This window comes from Pseudoliparis swirei, chromosome 12 (genome assembly GCF_029220125.1).
Source record: "Pseudoliparis swirei isolate HS2019 ecotype Mariana Trench chromosome 12, NWPU_hadal_v1, whole genome shotgun sequence".
Taxonomy (NCBI): Eukaryota; Metazoa; Chordata; class Actinopteri; order Perciformes; family Liparidae; genus Pseudoliparis; species Pseudoliparis swirei.
Genome location: NC_079399.1, coordinates 15,803,378 through 15,816,660, shown reverse-complemented (window position 1 = coordinate 15,816,660; position 13,283 = coordinate 15,803,378). Strand labels below are relative to the sequence as shown.

Below are 13,283 nucleotides of genomic sequence, written 5' to 3'. Positions count from 1 at the left end.
ACAAAATACAAAATAGCAATGGTGTTATGCATGACATATGAAACTTATGAATGAAATAACTGTATATCGATATTTAAATGTATAATAATATAATATAATAATAACTTTAAATAATTTTAGCCAATTTGTCATCTGTAACAAACCTAAAAACATAAGATTACACATACAATGTACGGACAAAGCAGATACATGTTCAAATGGACGGAACAAAAACATCCATGTCAGAGACACAGAACATAAAAGCATGCAGAGTAAATTAAATATATAACAGCAGACACAGTTTCATTATTTGTTTGTTTGTAATTTCAGTATTGTGTGTTTTAGTTATTTCATATATTATTCCATGAATTGGTTCAGTTATTCATTACCAGTGTTGGGCAAGTTACTGAAAATTAGTAATTAGTTATAGTTACTAGTTACTTCTTTTAAAAGTAATTTAATTACTTTACTAGTTACTGTATATCAAAAGTACTTTTAATGTAATGAACAGTACTGAACAGTCAAACACAATAAACATATTGCAATCTTTTTTTACATTAGTACAAAAGCCTTTGAAAAAAGTTAACTTAATACAAAATAACATCATTTAACAGTGAATTAAATTGAGAAATAATAAGTGATTGGGAGGTGAGGGAGAATATATTATTTAATTTAAAAATTTTATTTAAAGATATTCATGTAATTTTGCATGCAAAATAGGTCTACCGAACCAGCGGACAAAATTCAACCAACCACGCGGACCTGGCAACACTGGAAGTGGCTGTGTCAATCACAGTGGCACGTGCTTGCTGGTCGAGGGGCGTGCCTGTGAGTAGGAGGCGTGGCGTGCCTGTGATTGGCGGAGTAGAGGAGGCGGGTTAACCTGTCGTAAAACGGAAGTTACGGGTGGTTGACGGGTACCGTTGTTGTTGATGTTCGAGCTGCTGAGCCGAGAGGAGCAGCTGTCTGTGTTGGTGAATGCCCAATAAAGGGAGGAATAATAACGTCGTCCCGTCTCCGTGTCATCAGTCCATAACGTCCGAGACGTTACAATATCATTGCGCCACCAAGGTCCTGCGATGTCACATCAGAAGCAGCTAAAGTAGCCTAGCTTGTCTTCTTGTCTGCAAGTGTTCATTTTTCACAAAAGAGAGTAACGCGAGTAACGAACTCATTTAAATTTCAGTAACTGTAACTGCGTTAGTTGATTTTAAAAATACTTCGTTACACGCTCGTTACCGCTAAAAGTAGTGGAATTACAGTAACGCGTTACAAAGTAACGCGTTACTCCCAACACTGTTCATTACACACACTGTCATTTTGAGTATGTTCTAATTATATATCAGTCTATTATTTTGTATGTTAACCAACTATTTGACATATCAGTCTGTGGTTTTGTGATCAGTCCGTTCTTTTATATCAACGTCCATTATCAGCCACGAGCTTCATGTAACCGTGTCCTGGTTACCTCTTTTGTATCTACTTTTTTATTTTGTCTACAGGCTGTTATTTTGTGTATCGAACATCCGTCTCGTAAAGTAGGACAACGCAGCGTATTGAAGCGCCGTTCAAGTTGTTATCCAATTTCAAAGTTTCCTTTTGGGCTGTTTAATATGACGTTGTCTCCTGTTACCTGCAGTGAAACCGGCTCTACCTCATTGCACTGATTCACCAGCATGGTGCAGAGTCCTGATACCTAATTGTAACAAAATACTCTCTGTAGCCGGGACATAAAGTGGAAATAAAAGTATAGAGCGGAGGAGTGGGAGGTGACTCACACAGCCCGGATCCTGTGTCACTAATTCAACATGAAGGCTGCCTAATATCACGGCATGAATATATAAATAAAACAGTGGCCAGGAGCTCGTGGGATCTCCAGATAGATTATGTCCTGCTTTCAATTACATCTCCACGACATCAGACAGTGTTCCCCACTATCTCTGTGCACGCCTGTCCGATCCCGTTGTGATGTAAATCTCTGGAGGGCGACGTGGGACAGCTGGTCCCTGCGTGAGGAATCCTCGGGCTGCCTGTCGTCGTCTCACAGTGCTGGAACATGGACAATGGGCAGGTAATGTATTCGTTTATAAAGTTTTTAAAAAGACATCTGGAACTGAAGCTGTGTCCCAAATCCATACTCCATACTATTTATAGTCATGCCGAAGTATACTGTTTTAAAAGTTAGTGTCATTGTATAACAAGATGTACTTTTTTCGAAGATTTTATATATCTATATCTATATATATGTATATATATAGATATATATACATTTATATATATTTGTATATATATATAAATATATATATTATATAAGTGGTATGGATAATGGAATGGAATGGAATATTATTATATATATACATTTGTGGTAATACATATTATATTTCTGTGTTTCCGTTGGTATTACGTAAATTGAGACCAAAGATAAACGGTAAAAAGAAGTTTGTTTAAAAATGCTGAAAGTTGCAGAAAGAATGATGAACTGATAAATTAGTTTTGATAAAGACAAACAATACTTCAGTTCAACACATTTGATGATGATTCCCTCTGTCTAGATACTTTACATCGTGAAATATTCTGATGAGTTAATGTAAAGTTGTTCCCTGTAGCTCAAACTCTATTTTACTGTAATATGCAGCTTTATTCCGGCCTCTGGGAGCTTCAGTTGGCACCGTTTTAAATGCCTGTGGATGCAATTTGATCAAATCATACATGTTTTAATAATAATGTTCATTTACGAGAGTGAAAACTGAAAAGAGGAAACCCTTCCCTGCATAGGATGGTAGGAGGAGAGCCTGTTTTATTTTTCTTGAGCTTCCCACTCAGGCCGGTGGGAAGAGGAAGTTTTGACAGCAAATATGCAGAAGAAATAGAACAGAAGTTTCTTTCCTGTCAAAGGGGATTTGGTCTGGAAGAGTACAGATGCTGTGGAGGAGTTATATCTTTATTTCTCTATTCTCCAGACCATACTGCAAACTGGGATATGCTTAACCAATGAAAGTGGTTCGAGGCAGAAGGAGAACATTAAGGATCAAGCTCATAAGAAGATATGATCATTTATGATTATCATCGATGTCTTTTGTGCAAAATGTGTTTATTCTACACTTTAAGTCACTCTATTTCGCATTAATAAACAGTATGAACACATTTAAATGGATTGTAATGCCAGTTATAAGCAATTATTATGGTATTTCTACGTTTATAACTGCACAGCATTGGTCAAAAATTGTAACTTACCCCATAAAGACATTTTAAATTATTGTTAAAATTGTGTTTATATTATGTTTATACTGCAGCCTCTACGTGTGGGTGCCCTTCAAAAGTTATACTTTTTGAAAAAATGCATTATATCTACAATATATTATGTTATAAACTATTACATGTTCATATACTGCTTGTAAGAGTTAAATAGGGGCGACTTTCAGTTACACTTATTTAATTTCCGCCTTTTTCATAAAGGATTGATTTGCTGCCGTTTAGTTTTTTTTGATCAATATTTATGAATGCATTTTTAATTGGTTTTACGTCCGACTAAAGATTGCTGCTGCGCTATGGATTTACATCAACTGGATTTCTTTGACTTATGCGTTTAATACGAGCCTCCTTACAAAATGTCCCCTGGGATAACAATAAAGTTATATAACTCGATGTGAAAGAGTCCCTTAAAAGCTCCACGTTATTTTTGAGCTGATGAAAAAGAAGCAACCAATCAGAAGACGGACGCCGTGGTGGTGGTTGAACCCTGGTGTTTTTCAGTTGTAACCACGGAAACGGTGATCGTCTGTCGTAGCCCGGTTGCTGAAGCTGTTCATATGTCTTCCTGTCGGCCTCCACTTGTCCAGTAACAAGCAGCCTGACGCTTCGCCTCATTAGTTAACATGCAAACGAGATCACTATTGATATCTCTTAACGAACTGCCACCTCGTCGGTTCGATTTCCTGTTAACTCGCTCCAGACAACGGAAATCAACATGCGGCAATTAGTTTCGGGGGCCGGGGGGGATCTGTCTGCCGGGCTCGGATACGATGTAGATATTCATTACACTAAATGGGACCTGTCTCGCTGCTGTTCATTGGTTCAGTGGTGTCACTCGTCTGATTGGTCGTCATGGCCCTCGAGGGGCTGGACTGACGACGTCTGCGGAGGATACGCTTTACTCTGGACGACGTCTGCGGAGGATACGCTTTACTCTGGGCTGTTCATTCCCAAATGTACTGCAGGAAACGGGGGTTCCCCATCAGGGATAACACATCGGGAACATACCGACATGAAAGTGAATCAATCTGCTCACGAAAGGGAAGAGAATACGCAACATACCTTTATCGACAAGTTATAATAAACAATAAAAAAAAGTGAAAAGGTGAACGAGATCTACATTTGTTAATAAATACACATTATACATTTGAATTGTTGTTCATTCAGAATGCTTGTTGAAATAGTCTACAGAAATGGCTCAAGCTTTTTAGTTATAATACTGTACTCTTGTTCTTTTTCTTCTAAATGAATTTTAAAAAATATTGTAACAATAATAATACATTTAAAACAGCAAATTTCACAAAAAGGGGGAAATCCAGGCAGCACGATAAATCAAGCAAATAAGAAAATGTAACTGAGTGAAATATATAAATGAATAATATTGATATAAGCATTAAAAAAAATTGTTAAATAGATATATAATGGAATTAATACATTTCATGAGGATAATATTAATGGAGGGCTTGCAGCTGCACGGTGATTGCAGTATTTTGTTTCATTGTTTGTGATTGACATCCTTGACTCAGGAAGGAATGAAGTAGTTTAAAGCAGCCCATTCGTCATCGGTTTGAGGTCTAATTTATGTTTAGAGTCCTATAAAACACTGTGGCCTCCCGAATGAAGTGAAGGGAAACCCGCTGTGGTTATAACTCACGGCACTGCTGCATAATATGTTAGAATAACGCCACATGACATAAAAGAAAACGCATCGTCAACTCCGATGCTGGAGCAGTGTGATTGACCTGGTTCAAACTCGTGCAACATTGTTCCCACCGAGCACGAAGCAAGGCGACAGCAATGCTACACGACCACCTGTGCTGCAGTGACACCTTTCTTTAGTTTAAAATCACTTGAGTTAAAACATTGAGATGCAACACAAAACCACCTGATTCCGGGTTAAGAACATAAAATAATTGCACACATTAGGAGTTCAACATGTTCGATTGATTGTATGTAAGTGTTGAATCCAAAGTGTATGATATGACTGGCCTACTGAACGATGAGATGTACATTTAATCTAAATGACCAAGCGTAACCCAGCCAGTGGAGATCGTCTGTATATTCTCTCTCCATCGCTAAAAGCTACTCTATTGGGATGTGAAAGGGATTTTTCCGTGTGATCGAGTAATATTGATGACATGCCTCCATCTTTTCGTAGCTCCGCCTCTCTCGTCATGTTCTCTCTCTTTACGGTGTGAAAGATAATGAAGAAACGCACTGTACGGATGACTTTCAAAGAGTAATAATGGACAACTCATACGCCTGGACTTTATATTCCCATAACAATCGGATGTTTTCATGCGGTAACATATTTTACTTTTAAAGTGTAAAGCTCCACGGAAAAGTTCCAGTAGGCACTTCTTTGACCAACAGAGAGAAAAAATGCAGAAACTATATTATATCAATTTAAACTATATTCCTTCCTCTCTATTTCATATTTTCTGCTTTCACTCCATCTCCTACTGCTGCTCATTGCCAACAATAATAATAATGATAACCTCCTTCAGTCTCAAATACTCCTGCTCCCAGCAGAGTGCTGCAGAACAACATGTGATGGACTAAACAGGCTGTGAGCATAAGTCAGACCACAGTACAGCATTAATTGCAGGGCCATTAGCTGGTGGCTGTTTTTTGTGTGTGCCCTCAGCAGCAAAGGTGACTAATTTCTGCCTCTGCCAAGCCGCCACCATCCCACCCACACACATCAACACACAGCCAGACACACACGGCCAATTCCATTCCTGTGGCTGGGGTCAATTGCACGTGGTGGGTCGATGTCTGGGCTCAGATTCTAAGATACGCTATCGCCGGGCAGTTTATCAGTCTGGGCCGGGACCCGGGGTGGGTCACACAACTTTCCATTGAGGGGATTCACATTTTCAAAATGAGTACAATTGTTTTAAGAATCACATTTAAAGTTTCTTAAAAAAATATTATAGGTCAGCAAATTAGTAATAGTTGCAGTTTTTTATTCAATGTACTAAATTGTTAAACATCTTTATTATTCAAATATGAAATAATCATGATCATATTTGGATGGCAGTGGAGTGACGTAAAGACACCTTCTACGTGGTAGGGTAGTGACCTGTCAATCACAAGGTAGCCCCGCCCTAAAGCATACTCACCTTCGTGATCTATTGTTTGTCTCTTTGTGGTTGTTTACCGTCTATTTGTTTGTTTTTTGTGGTTGCTCTGTGGATCTCTCCCTAATTGGCCCATTCAGAAATCCATCCATGGTACTAATAAGGGGATCCCTTAAGTGAGATGTAAGGCCTGTGCCCCCCCCCCCCCCTCTCTGTTCCCGCCCCTGACTGAGACACTCGTCTCTAATATCACCCTTTTTATTGTATTGTATCACCTCTTTTCTGATCTCTCTTTATATTTATTTCTCCTTTCTGTATTATCTCGTTCTTTGTGTCCAACAAATACAAAAGGCAAGAAAGGGAATTGGAATTTTGAAAGAATGAGGGCAGTGTATTTGTCACGGTACAATGCAATACCACAGATGAATAAATCTTTTTCACATGGTGAGAAGAACTCTGAGGGATTTTGAGGCTCGGAGCCGATACCCCCATAACACTCAGAACAACAGTACACAGACACTCTGGCTTCATTCGCTCTTTGGGACATAAAACTTGTTTTTTTTGTCTGTTATTTCTCATCATTCTCGGCATTTTTTAATCTTCCTTGCATTATTTAAGCGAAAGTTAAAAGTCCAATTGAAATGACATTTAGTCATACATAAACAAGTTTAAAAAAAAGATTATTGAGGCAGCAAAGAAATATATAATATATTTTAAATATGCTATATTTTGTGAGTAAGATCTGACTGCAACGTAACCAGAAACATATACAATATATTTGTCATATGAATGTAGTACTGCAATGTTTTCCTCTGAAGAACAAGTATACAGTAAATAATCTGCAGTGCTTTGGGGTCTTTTTAAGTTATTTGAGCGCACAATGAGTTGGAAGAGTAACATTTTTCAATAGTTTTAGAAATCTAAAGCTGTCTTAGCTAAAGCTGTATCAGTCAGACCCAGGGTACCTACATTCTCCGGGTACCCCAAAGCCACAGGTACCTACCTTCGCAGGGTACCCCACAGGCCACGGGTACCTACCTTCTCAAGGTACCCAACAGGCCCAGGGTACCCCACATGCCCAGGGTACCCCACATGCCCAGGGTACCTATCTTATCAGGGTACCCCACATGCCCAGGATACCTATCTTCTCAGGGTACCCCACATGCCCAGGGTACCTACCTTCTCAGGGTACCCCACAGGCCACGGGTACCTACATTCTCAAGGTACCCAACATGCCCAGGGTACCCCACATGCCCAGGGTACCTATCTTCTCAGGGTACCCCACATGCCCAGGGTACCTATCTTCTCAGGGTACCCCACATGCCCAGGGTACCTACCTTCTCAGGGTACCCCACATGCCCAGGGTACCTACCTTCTCAGGGTACCCCACAGGCCCAGCAATCGGCCTGTTCTGCATGTTTTACAACTAAGGACAAGACTCAGTATCAGAAGTTTTTGAGACTTTAGTTATTGATCCGCTCCTCTCTAACTGAAAGAGAAGAGAGAACTGTTTACGTAATCTATTTATAGTGGTTCTAAAGAGCTCCTGTTTATACAATGTGTGGCCTGTAAATGAAGCCGTAGTGAATGGCTAATGTACATGAATCTCAGACAGCATCAGCACCATCTTCCTCCTCTCCTTACATGACAAAAGGATTCGGCAGTTCCATTTGCAGCAATCATTATTTCAGCCATTAGCTTCTGTAGTAGCTACTTTCCAAATCAACTACATATAGATTTACACACGCGCGCGCACACACACACACACACACACATATTGCTGAGTCCATTAGGCCTCCACATACAATTAAGGAGGAAATACAAACCCTTGTGCGCCATCACTGAAAATGAATATATGCAAAACAATGAGCTGCTCCGGCTTTTAAAACATCAATCCAACAATGGTCCTGAATTAGGAAATAAGATATGGGAGACAGGACGTGATGACAAGGGCAGCATCCGAAGAAACTCGAGGCCCGATATCCTTCCGAAGCAGTTTCTATTAGATATTATTTTGAAAGTGAATATTAAACGTCTTTGGTGCATTTAAAAATAAAATTAAAATGCGATGTGTTTCTCTTGGTAACTTAAATTAGATCAAGAACATCTTATTTTTTAATAGGCTCTCGAGCTCCACAGTCACGCTGCTGCTGTGTATATTCAAGACCTCTCACACACACACATGCACACCAACCATTTAGATCCATTCTGCTGGACTTCCATCATTTTCTACCGATCCATCTGAAACTGTGTTAAACTTCTGCGATTGATTTTGTTGTTGTTGTCGACCGTCTTACTTTGTATTATCCCCGCAGCTCATGTACTTGTCTCACACACTGATTTTGAGATCACTTTATCAATTCAGTTTTCATTTCAGTTTATTTTATATAGCCCAATATCACAAATTACGAATTCACCTCAGAGGTCTTTACAATCTGTACACACAGACATCCCTGACCTTTGACCTCACATCGGAGCAGGAACAACTCCCAAGAAATAGAAAAAACCCTTTCAGGGGAAAAAGGGAAGAAACCTTCAGGAGAGCAACAGAGGATCACAAGTAATTAATGAAAAAAGCACAAGAATGTGGTTCCAAAGCTACCAGCAACCCAAGATAACAAACATGTGTTGTACTGTCTGCACTGTAAATGCACACATCCTATTGTTTTCATTTCTCTGCCCGGCCAGACGCTACTCTCCACAGACGTTCCTGACACTCTGTTGCCGAGCAATGTAAGGAAACTCCCGCAAGGCATCGGTTTATTCTTGTGTCTGTCTTCTCATCTCCGTCTCTTTCTCCTTCTCGGGACATAAAAGTGTTACTTTTGCTTTCAGGCATTTCCTAGAAAGCCCGTTAGGTATCCGACTCGAGACAGACGAGTCAAACGGAGAAGGATCCCACTAACTGAACTTCAGAGACTGTCGGCATCTCGGGGAAAGACGGGGAAAGAGAGCGCCGAAGTCAGTCACGGAGAGCCTGCAGGAAAGAGGGATGCTAAAATAAGACAGAGGTGGGGGGGTGTTAGATGGTGAGAGGGAGACAGCCAGGCTGGCTTGTTGTCCAATCGTCACCTTTTAACCTTTTTTTCATTCTCACACCTCCTCTTTTTCAATATGATGACGTTTTTTTGTTGCCAAGTCGTGGCGTTTATAAATGTTGTATGCAGTCACGGCAGTATAGGCGTTATCATTATATGTCTGACTCAGAGATGCTGCGAGGACCTGCCAGTTCACAATCTAAAGCATCACGTTCAAGTGCAGTAGGAGTAGATGTCGGCAGACCAGGATGTGCCGTCAATGGATTGATATGAAACGATAAGTCAGACTTCCGTTGCAGACGTCTCTCGTGAACAGCATTGAACTCGTATGTATGAATATTTTGTGGTGTTTTCAGTTTCTAGTGTGAGTATTTCTCCAGATTGAAGTACTTCATGTTTGAAAAGCGGATCACAGTTAAGTCTGTGGATCAATATGTGGTGTAACGGGGACCTTATTTCTTAAAATAACCATTGCTCATAATTCTTTTGAGCAACATGTGTATCTGTAGGTAGGTTCAACACAAGACATTGGTGATCCCGCAAGGATGCATTAATATGACTTTGGTGATCCCAACATGTCATCTAGTGCTAATGACATGTAATGTAATGCTATTATCAGGTCAAAGTTTTCACTTATCATGAATTTGAATACATACATGATGAGATATCATTTGACTTGACCCTAAACCAATTCACAACATGTTGTACAGACATTCATGGTCCCCAGAGGATGGATTATAATTCCACATTGTACCCCTGGAGCCTTCATGAGGTTGAACTCAGTGGTTTTGAGTCAAATGTATCAGCTCCTATTGGAAAGATATTCATGTTTCCCTCAAGAAGACTTCCTTTGACTTGCAGCGCCGTAATCAAGTCAATGTTTTCACTTATCCAGCAAAATGTCAGATCTATTTCAGATCCACAATAAAGATGAATAATAAACTTCCAAATGCATCAGCAAAACAATGTGTGGTTCCCAGAAGAAGCATCTTAAAGAGTGGGGCGATCCCCTGACTTTTCATCTCCCACCACCATGAGGTCCATTCTTATGGTGTTTAGTTAAATGCCTCAACAACTACTGGATGGGCTAATCTTAGACATATGTGGACCTAAATAATATACAAACATGACAAGAAGCGGGAAAGCTGTGAGCGACTAATACCATATTTGACACTTCTTTGCGTAGAATAAATGTTGTTTTGACAGTCACATTAAATTTCCACCGGTTTTTTAGCATTTGATGTGTGGCACTGAATAGTTCTCTGCTAATTAGAAAAAGTTTGAAACCAATCAAAAACAAACAGCTGTGCTGTTACTGTGGTGGGGATATATATAGCCCACCTGTGTGGACCATTAAGAACCACTGTATCATAAACTAATGTGGTCTACAGAGGCAAACTGCTCACACGAAAAAAATAAAACTAAAATAACACGACAGACTCTTAGCTTCGGGCTAAAAAAAATCTGCTGCTGTCAGAAGGGCTGGAACACACAACTGCACCTCTGCTGCAATTTGGACTTGCTGAAATCATCAATTTAAACCATTACTTCCAGAGTGGGGATGAATATTCTCAGCCACTTTGAGTGTTCCGCCTATTTACTCTATCTTGTGTGTGAAATTACAGTCAGAAGGGGGAAGTTGTGGATGAGCTACATTCTACCTGCATTTCCTGTCTACTTGTGATTTACGATCATTTCAGTCAGCAACCCACATGACCTTCTTACGTAGACTCGAGCTGCCTTTCGAGAGACTTGAGAAGCACAATATAAAGTACAATTTAGACAAGGACCGCATTGGTGATTAGTGAGAAGTGCTGCCTCAGGTGTGTGAAAGTGGCTGAGCTAGTCAGGTTAGCGTATGCCTTGTAATTCCCTTTATCTAAAGAGCTTACCTTACTGTTTCTTTTCTCTGCACCATTGTTGTGATGATGAAGCCATTCCATGCAGGGGTGGGGGGTGGGGGATGTTTTCCTGGTGTACATTTTTCCAAAGTCTTAGATAATTCTTCACACGACTCGTTCAGCCATCGAGACAAAGTCAATTCATTTTTAAAGGAGTCGCTCGAAGGCGCGAGGCAAAGCTGCGCTAGTGCATTGCCTCGTTGGATGTTTGGGACCGAGCTCATTAGCGTGCGCCTTATTACCATCGGCGTAGAAAAATTACAACTAATCAGTTGTCTCCAAATCTTGAATTTTCCCTCCCTTCAAAAATGCTCATTAAATATTTAGGGTGTGTATAAAAAAAATAAAACTCCACAAGTAAAAGCAAAATGAGAATCATTTAATGCTGCAAGTTCCCAGACAGGAGTAACGTATAAACATGAATAAAATATGAAATGAAGTGGTATAATGTGTGGCATGGAGACTTTTTGTGGTTATCGGACCGGATGCTGAACATAAGACGGCACGGCCAATCAAACGCCACAGCACTCGACCAGTATAAGATAAAATGTGCCCAACACTGCAGTTACTATGGTGCACCTAGCAGATGATGAAGGGGAAGATTTGGTCAGCGAAAGTTTTCGAGGCCGACGAGTCAAATCCAAACAACCCCAACAAAATATTGGACCACGAAAACTAAAGAGACAGGACATTGTTGTCCTGACACATTCAAGAATTTGAATTGACAAAACTTGTATTTGAAAACTATGTTCAGCGTTCTGCACTTTGTATTCCAGTTATGAACAGTTTATTCTACATTTCTGTCATCGTCGTAAAAACAGGCCCTTCCTCCGTTAACGGACACAGACACACACCGACTGAACACACACTCGTGTCCCTGGTCGCTGTTATAAATCACCGAGATGTTCAAATCGCTGTTAAATTGTCCGTGATGCAAAGTAAACCTTGAGGCAGGGACGACGCTGAATTTAAGCTCCGTGCTCTTTATCTATTAGGAAGTGATGCCTGTGTGTGCGTGTGTGTGTGCGTGTGTGTGTGTGTGTGTGTGTGTGTGTGTGTGTGCGTGTGTGTGTGCGTGTGTGTGTGAACGTTTTATCGTCTCCGCGAGACTCGTACACAGCGGTTGCTTCCTGGCAGAGCTATGATTATTTATACAAAGTCTGACCTCTTAATGTTCACTTTGTTAAGCTCTCTCCTGCTCTCTCTCTCGTTCCATTACTCCGACTCTCTTCTGATCTTCTTCTTCTTCTGAACAGAACTCCATTTGTTCAGCTCCTCTTTTCCTTTTTAAGAGACACAATATGTTTGTTTTTTTATGACACCTTGAGTCCGACATGTGGGATATTTATACAGCTGACGTGACCTCTTCTCAGTTGCTGCTGATTTGCCAGATAACCTGTGCAAATATGTGTCCATGCTGCTCATTTTCATGGCATGAATATAGAGGAAAGCGAATAGCGACCTGATTATGAAGAAACTTTCTTATCTTGGTATTGGGTTGGATGTTAAAATGGACTTTGACATTCGAGACTTGGGTTAGTGTTCTTTTTTGAAAAATATATATGTATACTTTATTGATAATGCTCATTATGATGTACAGTGATCCAATAACAAGTATTTTCATTTGTTGTGTGTATGTTTCAATCAGATTACAATTGTGAAGATAGTTAGTGTAGTTGGGTTAGTGTTCTGCACCCAAAAAAACTCTTGCATTTCGGAAAATAAAACATTACATAACATTTTGTACCCACGGAAAGAGGGAAAGACGAGTTTAACAATGCAAAAATGTTGAACGCAGCATCCAGAAGTCACGTGATGTGTCGGGGAGTGTGTCACAGTGATCCCTTACGCTCGGTTAATGTTACTCTCGTCCTTGAATTTCAGATGCAAATGACAGCGAGCTCCATTTTCGCCAACGCGCAGCTGGAGAGGCCTTTTAGAGCGTCACTCTTCACCTCCTCCGTCGATCCCACACACACACACACACACTGTAAGAGTGTGTTAGACAGTAATGACGAACAACTCACATG

General features: G+C 40.2%; 1 protein-coding gene across 1 annotated transcript in view; it reads right to left on the bottom strand.

Annotated features, from left to right (window-relative positions):
- LOC130202948 (exostosin-1) overlaps nucleotides 1-13,283 on the bottom strand; it is a 213,912-nt gene that overhangs the window by 177,931 nt on the left and 22,698 nt on the right. The window lies entirely within an intron of this gene.